Below are 11,815 nucleotides of genomic sequence, written 5' to 3' on the forward strand. Positions count from 1 at the left end.
TCATTCCCAATGACTTTATCTGTGTTCTCATACCTCCTGCAACGGCTCATTCTCCTGCTTTTTTGGCACCACTGTCTGCAATTTTTTCTGTCAAATATTGCTCGCCATGGAGCACCCGTGTCCAGTCAGATTTGTTGAGGTTGAATCTCCCTGCAGTGCAGGACTCTGCCTTAGATCTGATCCATCCTTGGAGGAAGATATAGAGCAGAATCAGCCGACGTCGGCTTATGTGAAGTACGTATTTCTTATTCTGCTATCCGACTTTCTTCTCTCTTTCAGCTATGTCATCACCAGGCTCTTCTTTTATGAGTAGGCAACCTGCAGGTACCTCTAGACCAGTGGTTCGCAATCTTTTTTAATTTATGGCACCCTAAACTGATGTAAGCATTAACGTGGCACCCCTTCTTCACCCTCCCACCATATCGCATAAATTAACTTATTTGATGAATATAATTACTGTATTATCCGTAATCAAACCAAATTCAGCACCACCGTACATGCAGAAATAGATAGTATATACAAAGAGCATAGTAGAAGGTTTGAAGTAAAGACTTATGAATGCAGACTAAATAAAAAAAAAAAATGGTAATCACCTTTAAGCAAAGAAAAAAAACTCAACTAATTTAGTGAGATGTGTGTGCTTGATGTGACTGACAGATCCATTTCAAGTTGGGTTGAATGGTAGACAAACATACTCTCATTTCTTCCTTAAGAGTTTTCAGCCTTTCCCTTTTGTTAGTTTTAATGTTTGATAGAGCAGAAAACCCCAACTCACATAGGTAAGAAGTAGAGAACTGGATTAACATTACCAGAGCTTTTTTGGCAACATGAGGATACTTAGTCTTAATCTGAACCCAGAATTCGTCAAGAGGCAGCTGCATGTGCAATAACTTTAGAACACGATCATTACACATTTCCACTAACTGCTCTTCTTCCATGAGGGTAAGCTGAGATTGGGTTGATACAGATGCAACAAATGGGTTTCTTATACAGTCATAGTTTTCAGTGCATATGTCTGGGAAATAGTGCAAAAGTTGTTTTTCCAGTACTGCAAGATGCTCAGAAATAATGGGCATTATCTCACCACTGTTTGCTGCTACTGCAACATGTGAGAACATGTCCATATTGCCTTCTTTTACTTTGATACCCCACAGTTGCAGTTTTTCTTTCAGAATTTTAATTTTATCAGTGGAAGATAAAATATTTTGTGATTTTCCTTGCATGCTGACATTTACCTTGTTTAAAAGGTCAAAGATGTCAGCTAAATAAGAAAATTTTGCACACCAAGTGTCATCTGCCAGTAAATCACAGAATTCCTCTTGTTGTTCAAGTTTGAAAAAAGTAAGCATCTCTTCCTTCAGTTTGCATACTCGTGACAATACCTTCCCTCTGGACAGCCATCTTACTTCCGTATGTAGAAAAGATTCAAATGTTTTGCCTCAAGCTCTTCACATAGCTTAGCAAACAGACGAGACTTCAGTCGACTTTTTATAAAGTTCACCATTTTTACAACTTTTTCCAGTACAGATTTTAAATCGTTGCTAATTGTCTTTGCAACCAGCACTTCACGGTGAAGAAAGCAATGTGTTGTTATCACACTGCTGTTTTCTTTCTTCACTAATGACACAAATCCTTTAATTGAGCCAATCATGGCAGGTGCCCCATCTGTACAAATCCCCACACACGATTGCCAGGACAAACCAACTGATTTTAGGTACTCACTTAATGTAGAGAAAATATCATTGCCTGTTGTAGTTTCCTTAAGTTCTTTACAAGAAAAGAACTGGTTCACTATTTTAACATCATGAATGTACGGAACAAATACCAGTAATTGAGCCATACCTCCAATGTCTGTGGACTCATCTACCTGAATTGCAAACATTTCACTTTCCTTCACAGAGGTACATACAGTTTCCTATATGTCTGCTGACATATCATGAATCAGTCTGCTAATGGTACTATCCAAAACGGGAATTTTCCTCTCTTCTTTTTCTGCTTCACTTCCAAACTTTGTTTTTACTATGGCACTACATGCAGGGAGAATCAGAGTGTCTGCTATTGTATGAGGTTTCATGCTTTTAACAACTAACTCTGCAATTAAGTAACTGGCCTCTTGTGCTTTATCAGAAACTTTGACTTTCTTAGAAAGCATCACACACTTTATTTTTGTTCACTTAAAGGTCCTTCAAAGTAGGACCGAGGCTTGTTAGCAAAGATGATTATGTTTCAGAGTTAAATGCCTCTTTAATTTGCTGGGTACCATTGCTTCATTATCTAATTTATCACCACAAATAACGCACAATGGCATAGGAGTAACTTCATCACCACACCAGAAGAATCCGAAACTTAAATAATTATCCGAGTAGGAGCGACTTTTCTTGCCTTTTTTGTTTTTTGAAGTTGATTTACATGCTGTTGGAATGGCCAAATCGTTCTCACTCACACATCCACTTTCGTCCCTTTCTTCACCCTCACCACTAAGTTCGTGTCTTCTCTTCTTAAGACAAACTTATCCATTGTACGGTATGTTAGAAGGAATGGCCAAATCTTTTTCACTCACACATCCACTTTTGTCCCTTTCTTCACCCTCACCACTAAGTTCGTGTCTTCTCTTCTTAAGACAAACTTATCCATTGTACGGTATGTTAGAAGCACGATACTGTTCGATACAACTGTAATATAACCCCAGAAACAGCAAAGAACTTATGGCTTGACGTATTATGCCTTACTGACTCGGGAGTGGAAAACTGGGGTTATACAAAGCCGACGAGAACCGACCACGTATCGGACGGGCAACAAGTATAAACAAAGAAAATGTGAGAATGAATAGACGACTGTTACACTTTATTATTATTATTGTTATTATTATTATTATTATTATTATTATTATTATTATTATTATTATTATTATTATTAATAATTATTATTATAATTATTATTATTATTATTAGCAATAGTAGTAGTAGTAGTAGTAGTAGTAGTAGTATTAGTAGTAGTTGTATTGTATTTGTACACCTATAGAAAAGGAAATATCAACCTCTATTTGAGAAAAATGTTTGAGCATGTAACTTCCTACCTACACTGATAATTATATAAAGTCTTTAGCAAAATTTTTTTTTCAAATGTTCATTAAGACGATTTAGCCAAGACAAAACTCATGACAATTTTGCGGCACCCCTAGGTGCTGTCTATGGCACCCCAGGGTGCCACGGCACCCAGTTTGAGAATCACTGCTCTAGACGACTGAAAATGGTTCTCTCCTATTCTTCGAAAAAGCCTCTTTCAAGTATTGAAGGCTGGCTGGCTGACATGAGGGATCTCTGGAAGGCCACCTTTTGTGCCCCTTCTTCTCATCTGACGATGAGGAGGTATCTTTCCTATGCCACAGGGGAAGTTCCTTCTTTGGAAGTCTCTGCCTCCTCCCAAGAGGACTTCTCCGGCTTGATTGACTGACACAAAGATCGGCGTTTACTTCTGCTAAGATCTTTTCATCCTTGGAATTGTATCATTTGGTAAAGGACTAAGCTTTCTCAATGGACGGTGGGAGCTCTGATGAAGAAAATCGAGGACTGTACCACTCTCCAGGATAACTCGGCCGCAGACTGGTTAGGAGTATTGTCTTGCATAGACAAAGCAGTTCATGATAGCCCTCAATAATAGGCTGCTCTATTTTCATTATGGATCCCCAAGAAAAAGTTATGATGCTCCTTTACCACCAAAGGAGTCCATTCCCTGTCAGGTCTTCTCCTCTTTTCGCTCCAATGGATTCTGGTAGTCTCTTCCCTAGTGCCACTTTAGAGCTTCTGAGTTGCAGAAGAAGTACTTCGAGATGGATATTCCATTCCATTAAGCATAAAACCCCCTTTAGTATCAGAGTCCATCAGCTTGACTGCATACTCGCTAAGCTCTCAGAGGTTTTCAGCCTTGTCAAAGGCAGTGACTTTACTCAAGAAAGAGGCCATAGAAGTTGCAGAAGATTTAAATTCAGAGGAATTTTACAACTGACTATTTATCATTCCCAAGTCATCGGGGGATTTGAGACCTGTCCAGGATGTAAGCACCCTGAATTTTTGTGTGTGAAAACAATGAAATCCAGGATGGAAACAAATCAATCAGTTCTATCCTCCATCCAACAAGGGGATTGGATGGTGATAATTGCTTTTGAGGACACTTATGTACTTTCATATTCCAGTTCATTAGGAATCCAGAAAGTACCTAAGGTTCGTGTTCCAGGACAGGGTCTTCCAATTTCGGACTCTGTGTTTCAATCTCTCCACAGCCCCATTGACTTTGTGGCTCCATTTGATGGGCATCAATGTATGCTTTTTTCTTGACTATTGGGTCTTATGGTCATCATCAAGAACTTGTTGCACGCATGTACAGAAGGCTCGTCTCCATGCCCAGGATCTGGGCCTATTAATCAACTTAACCAATTCTCAAATAGTCACAACTCAGTCGATCATCTATTTAAGGATGATGATTGATGCTAGGAGTTTTCGTGTTTTTCTGTCAGAGAGAAGAATTCAGACTGTTCAGAAGTTCATCACTCGTCTTTCTCGCTCAGCCAACGTTGTTTGAGTAAGCCAGTTTATTACTGGCACAGTGGTGCTTTCAATGTGGTATGGCCGTTGGCAAAACTCAGCCAACAAGTGGATGGGCCTCTTGGGCACTCTCTCCCATGGAAAAGTTTGTGCCTTTATGAAGACTTCACACAAGACCATTGCATATTTTCCTGAAGACCAGCTGGCAAAGGAAGGCCTGCCCAGACTCTTTTGTCTTTCCCATCACTCCCGAGATCAAGGACTTGCAGTGGTGGCCCGAAGAAGGTAGATTCTCAGTTGGGAACTCATTACATCCATTGAACCCAGACCTAACCTTATTTTCAGATGCTTCAAAATTAGGATGGGGTCCTCACCTGCAGGACTTGGAAGTTGCAGGGACATGGTTGCAACAAGAAAAGATCCACATCAGTGTGAGGGAACTAAAAGCTGTGCATCTGGTCCTTTTACACTTTGCCTTGGTGTTGGGCAGGAAGACGCTTGCAATTCATTTAGACAAAACATAAAAATTCAGGGAGGTATGCACTCTTCCTCTCTGTCAAGAGGCTGAAAAGCTGCTTTTTTGGGCCCAGAACAACCACACAGTTAGTCACCCACTTTATTCTGGAAATTGAACGTCCTTGTGGATGAGTTAAGTCACCACAGACAGGTGCAACCGATGGAATGGACACTGAATTTGGAGGTATGCACTGACCTGTGGAAGCAGTGGGGGATAGACCTGTTTGTGACGTCGAGAAATCACCTTCTTCCTTTGTATTGCTCTCCAGTTCTGGACCCTCCAGCGTGGGCAATGGATGCAATGCTCCAGGACTGGTCCAACCTGGACGTGTATGCTTTCCCATCTTTCAGTATGATGGGGGAAGTCATGAACAAGTTTCAGTCTAACAACTCCTTGATGACACTCATAACCCCATTTTGGCTGCAGAGGGAGTGGTTCCCAAATCTTCTCTGAATGTTGGTGGACTTTCCAAGTCTCTTACCAGTGTCGGAATCATCTCGGGCAACCTCATTTCCACCGTTTTCATCAAGGTTTGTTCACTCTTCACTCTGATAGGCTTCAGACTGTCGGGAAAGTTATCAGAGCGAAAGGATTTTCAATAGCAGTTGCAAAGGCTATTTCCAACTGTAGGCAACAATCTGAATTCTTCCTAAGGACTGGCAACTTCAACAATGAAGGGTTATAGAGCCATGCTCAATTCAGTGTTTAGGCATAAAGGCCTTGACCTTGCAACAAGTCAGGATATTAGCGACTTGATTAAATCTTTTGACACTACAAAACAAGATAATCCTTATTTTGTTTTGAAGTTTAGATGTCATACTTTGATGACTTTCAGGTCCTCCTTTTGAACCTCTTCATGCCTCATCTCTAAGGGACTTAACAAGGAAAATCCTCTTTTTAGTTGCTATGGCCACAGCTGAAAGAATTAGTGAATTGCAGCTTTGGACAAACAAGTCTGTTTATTATATTTTGGCAATCCACGGAGCACTTCTCAGTTGTAAAGCACTGAGTAGAGGCGACCCTCAGCTTAACTGCTGTGCCACTACAGATGGAAAATGACTACTGACCAGAGACAATATCCACCTGCTGTAGCTCTCTCACCTGGTAGGGTTACAACAAGCATTGTACCAATACTGGCTAATTTTACTATGTCAAATTCATTTGTTACTGAGTATGGTTTGAGTAGTTTGTGTCCATGTATCCCAGCTCCTGTATTGTGGGATTCAGCAGTGTAATTACTTGGTATGTTACTTATATAGAAATTACATTTTAATAATAAGGTTTTATATATACTTACCAAGGAGTTACATGATGGGAGCCCTCCCTCCTCCCCTTTCATAGACATAGAGCATGAGTGAATTGAACTCCTGAGCCATGTTGTACCTCTTCATCCTTGAAAGTAGGCAAGGTCAGTAACCTACACCAAAGCAATGGAATGCTACCTCAAATTTTTAAACTACAGCTGCTGAGAAACTTAGGAACTAATGGCTATGTAATTACTTGGTAAGTATATATAAAAATTTGATAATAAAAATGAAACATTGTTACATTCATTGTATGTATGCACAGTTTATTAAATAACATGGTATTGAAATTGAAAAGACTGTCAAACATAGGACTCAGCACATGGTACTTAGAGGAATTAATCTCATAAGGGGCAGTGTTTACAAGGTGGCTTGTATGTCGTTCTACTGAAGTCAGTGCTCAAAGATCTTTGCAGCATTCTATTGCCTTCAGCTTGCTTTCTTTGACATCTTTTCTTTGGTTTTTCCACATACTGTACCCATCTCATTCCTTTCAATCATGCTTCAAATTTTGCTCATTTGAGAATAACTTCTTCAGGTCATACTTATTAGGAGAACTAATTTAGTATATTAGTATGACTCAGTTTTTGGGTCGAAGCACCAATACCTATAATTGCAGTAATAAGAATAAATTTGTTAAGAATACACGTACTAATGTACAGTAGCATAGTAAGGAATGTGAGCGAAGTAGTAATCAATAAATTGCATTAAGTAATGTGCAAAATTATTGAATATACAGTAATGAGAATGAGAAGTAAAACTGTGTGATAATCTCCATGCCTAGGAGTGACTCCACATAGTTGCTGACTGACTAGTATTGAAAGAAGTTTCCTTATACTTTTAAATGAATGATTACATAGTCTATATTGTACAATGATGTAAGGTATGGAGTAATTATTCAATGAAAGCATATTGAACTTCATTCTGTACAAGTCAGTCAGTATCTAAGAGGAAGCATTCCTACTATGCATTTCAGGGACTGCGAGTCATCGTTTTTCTCAAGTATCTTTCAAACTAATTACATATTTGATCAAGATGGGACTTTGACGCAATGTACAAGACACCTCCCGCTAAACTTTGGTAATATAGTGCATTGTCAAATGGTGTTAGTTGAGGCATTTACTCTTGACTTTTAAAGGCAAAGTTGCATGAGTCAGCAGGGCTCACAGAATCAAACCCCCAATATCACCCATCCCTTTCCTCTCCCTCTCTCTCACTCTTTCTTTATGGCTGTTTTTCTCATCTCTCCCCCCAATACCTCTCTGTCATTTACAAAATGCAACAAATAATTGGAGAGTTAATAATGAAAAGGATAGCGAGGTTTGATGTAATGACCGTAATAATGATTAATTTTTTTTCAATGTTTTCTGTTAATAATAGCGTTAATTGTATACTGGGTTGTAGATTAAACTGTGATTTAATTTTGGTTACCTTATCGCACCTGCTCGTAGTCAACTTCTCGATATAAGAGGGAAAGGATTCAAGAGATTGTGATTGTAAGTACATTATACAGGGTGAACAAAGGCCAAGAGAAAGAGCTCTGCTCACTTCCCCCCGAATCCCCAATGTAGGCGGAGCTTTGTCTTCCTCCTTATTGGTCACCAAGTAAAAAAAAAAAGGGGGTATAATTTTTGGGAAACTACTATCACTATCATAATATCAGTGTTTCTATACTCATATCACACTACAATTTCTAATAATATAACGGCAGTAATAAAGATGTAATTCAATTGCACTGTGTTGAGTTTAGTGAATGAGGAGAGTTTCATGCATCTTGAACTATGTAGCTTATCATTAATGTAAAGTGATGCACTATTTTCATATGCATACCTATTTTTGAAGTAGGTTCCAATGTAGGATTTTACTTGTATGTATTAGAAATGAGACGGTCGTTTATGAGTGCTACAAGACTTAGATGTACTTACCACATCTTTTGATTATTTACCTTTACATAATCTTGCCTGCACATTTTGTAATTCTCCATTTCTTGGGAAAAATTTAAAATTACACCTTTTTCCTTCTTAATTTCCCGTTACCGCTATTTGCAGCCATCAATGCAACACATATGGCATTATGCATTGCTAAGTTAAGTATACTGTATTAGTTTAACCAGATCACTGAGCCGGTTAACAGCTCTCCTAGGGCTGGCCCAAAGGATCAGACATTTTTACATGACTAGGAACCAATTGGTCACCTAGCAACGGGACCTACAGCTTATTGTGGGATCCAAACCACATCATGTCGAGAAATTAATTTCTAATCACCAGGAACAAATTCCTCTGATTCCACATTGGCAGAGCGGAGAATCGACCCGCGAATACCGAATTGGTAGGCAAATACATAACCCACTCGTCCAACAGGGAACTTTTATGCATTACTATATATACGTTACTCAATAATTATTGAGGATTTCTCAGTTCACAATAGCATCTTAAAGTAAACGGTCTACTTTCTCGCAGATGTTTGTGGAACATATTATTCACTTTTCCACGGGAACTTTCACTAATTTGCGGATTTTTTCTAGTGACCATATCTCTAAAATTATTACTAATCTCCTTTTCTTTTGTAGAGCAACATTATTTATTCACTAAATAATGTATTTTTTCATGTTATGTATGTGGCTAAATACTGATTTTCATGATAAAAATGATTTGTAGTATATGTAATAAAAATGTTGTTATGCATCTATCAAGCTCATTACGGGTTGGGCCCCATACTGAGCATAATAGCTCTCTCTCTCTCTCTCTCTCTCTCTCTCTCTCTCTCTCTCTCTCTCTCTCTCTCTCTCTCTCTCTCTCTGTAAGGGTAATGTAAGATATATTTCAAATGATATTGCTGTAAAGATTTTTAATGATAAGGATATTGTATAACATTTAAACTATTCACTAATTATTTTTCATTTGATATTGCAGTAAAAGCAGATTTGAAGTGAAAATGAAAATGATTAGCAAATGTTTTAAATATTGTAAAACATGTTTATCATAAAAAACTTTACAGTAATATCATTTCAAATACATCTTACATTACCCTGAGAGAGAGAGAGAATTTTAAAGACTAATATTTCAGTACTATGAGAGAAAACAGTTTATGTATACAGTTTAGGGGTAACTTAATTAGTAGTTATTAAATGTTCTGTAGGAGAAATTTATTTAATTTCTATTAAGCATTTTGTAGGTATTATGCTGTTTACGGTAGTATTGATATTTTAAAATGAGTAAATCATTGTTATATAAGCCTTTTTGGGGGGTGTATACTATACTTAAGAGTAACAGTTGTAATATGGTACTAATCTAAGATGTTCTAGGATGGTTTGGGATGATAGTTTTGGGGGTGTATTTTGGTTTTTAATGATATTAAATTGTTTGTTCATGAAACTTACCTGTCAGATATATATATAGCTGTATTTTCTGAAGTCCGACAGAATTTTAAAAACTTCCGACACACGCAGTGGTCGGCCAGGTGGTTAGTACCCTCATTCCGCCGCTGGGAGGCGGTATCAGGAACCATTCCCATTTTCTATTCATAATTTTTCTGTCGCCGGTGCTGAAAACACCTGTTTTCAGTACCTCCGTCTTAGGATTTTGGAAACTTCATTGCCGCTAAGTATCCTAATTGTCTTTTGATTTATTTACTTGGATTTGTGGGATTTGTGGCTAGGCATACGCTATCTTAAATTGATTTGAATTTGATTCATTTTTGCATAAAATATCTGAATCTAGTTAGGCTAGTTTCAGACGGGGTTGTCTGCAAAGATAGGGTGTGGCTACCGAAAGCTTCGGTAGATCCGCACTTGGTATGTACGAGGGGTATGGGTCTTGCTTCTTTGTTGAGATTTGTCATGTAAGGAGTGTGAGACTTTGTCTATTCCGTAAGGAAGACGTATGATTCGTATGTACGCAATTAATCAGTAAACATGTCTAATTCTGTAAGGAAGACGTATGATTCCATATGTACGCAATTAATCAGTAAACAAAAGTCAGGGTAGTGAACCTGCTAACCTTCCTGTAGACTTTATTTTGCCTAACCCTGTAGTATGGCCTACGGGCTATGAATATGTCTATGAGAGGTGCTCGCCCTCTAAATAGAAGCTTTATAGAAGAGGACGCTTCACGTCCTCTCTCTCTCTCTCTCGTTATGCGTTTCAGTGAGAAGTAAGAAGGCGAACGTCGCCTGAACTCGTGTCCGTCTTTCCACCGAGAAATACGTAAAAGAAGTCATAGTAGCAGGAAGCTTTTGAGAGCGGACGCCCGGGAGGAACGCTCGGATGGACTCCAGGCGCGCGCGGGTGCACGCCAAAGCGCGCGCCAGTGGACGCCGAGCGCTGCGCGCCAGTGGACGCCGAGCGCGCGCGCCAGTGGACACCGAGTGCGCGCGCCAGTGACGCCGAGTGCGCACCAGTGGACGCCGAGCGTGCAACAGCGCACGCCAAGGTGTGTCGCCTGGCTGAACGTTTCTGTTGAACTCTTCAAGCTCTTGTTTCAGATTTGGGCCTAAAGAAATTTTTACCTCTACCTTCGGTGATACCTTCTACCTCACCTGCAAAGAATGTGAAGTAGGCAGTGCTTCGGAGGAAGCTGAAAGTGAACAGACAACTTCTTCTCGAAACCCCAGCAAAGACGTCGGGTTTCGTGAATTCAAGAGGTCTCTGTCAATTAATATTGCTTTTCGCATAGGGTGGATGGAGTTAAGGAAGCTCAAGGGAAGATCTCGTTTGCTCTACCGCAACCTTTGGCCATTCTGCCAATAAATTTAAGTTGCCACTACCCTTGCAGTCAAGACTTTGCGATAAGGCAGTTACGGGTTATGTAAGGCTCGATGTCTTGCATGTCAGGACTCTCGGCAACGTTCAGTAGGATTCTTGCAAAAGGCACTCATCAAAAGGACGCTCTTCAGGAAAGCGCAAGACAGGACTTCCTTTGCCATACTGCCAATAAATTTTAAGCTTTAGCAGGCATTAGTTGTGATACGGGAGAGGAAGCTGGTTGGAGAGTTTCTTCCTCTTCCCAGGATAATTTTGCAAGCTTTTTAGCCCATCTGAAAGGGTTTTTCAGATGATAGATTTTGTTAGTTTCTAGTCGGGACTACGCTGCCGATTTGAACATCGTCGTTCTACCTGCCGTAAGCCCAGTCTCTTAACAGGATTCTTGCCCCTTCCTCGTTTGAGACGGGAATCGGAAAAATTAAATGCTCGACTTCCTGGATTACGTTTTGTCAATTCAGTGACTTTCCCCCATTGACAATATACTTTCGTTTTGTCAAGTAAGTGGGTATCCCCTCATTGACAAAATATCTCTTGTCCCGTAAATGGGTTAGTTCTCATTGACAAACATCTATTAACTTGATATTGCGTAAGCGAATAAGCTCTTATTGACAAGATTCGGAAGAGCTCTCTTCGTCATTCGCAGACTCGTACAAGAAATAGACTTGTTAGACTACGTCAATGAACGCTTATG

The sequence above is a fragment of the Macrobrachium nipponense genome, chromosome 6 (assembly GCF_015104395.2).
Source record: "Macrobrachium nipponense isolate FS-2020 chromosome 6, ASM1510439v2, whole genome shotgun sequence".
Lineage (NCBI taxonomy): Eukaryota > Metazoa > Arthropoda > Malacostraca > Decapoda > Palaemonidae > Macrobrachium > Macrobrachium nipponense.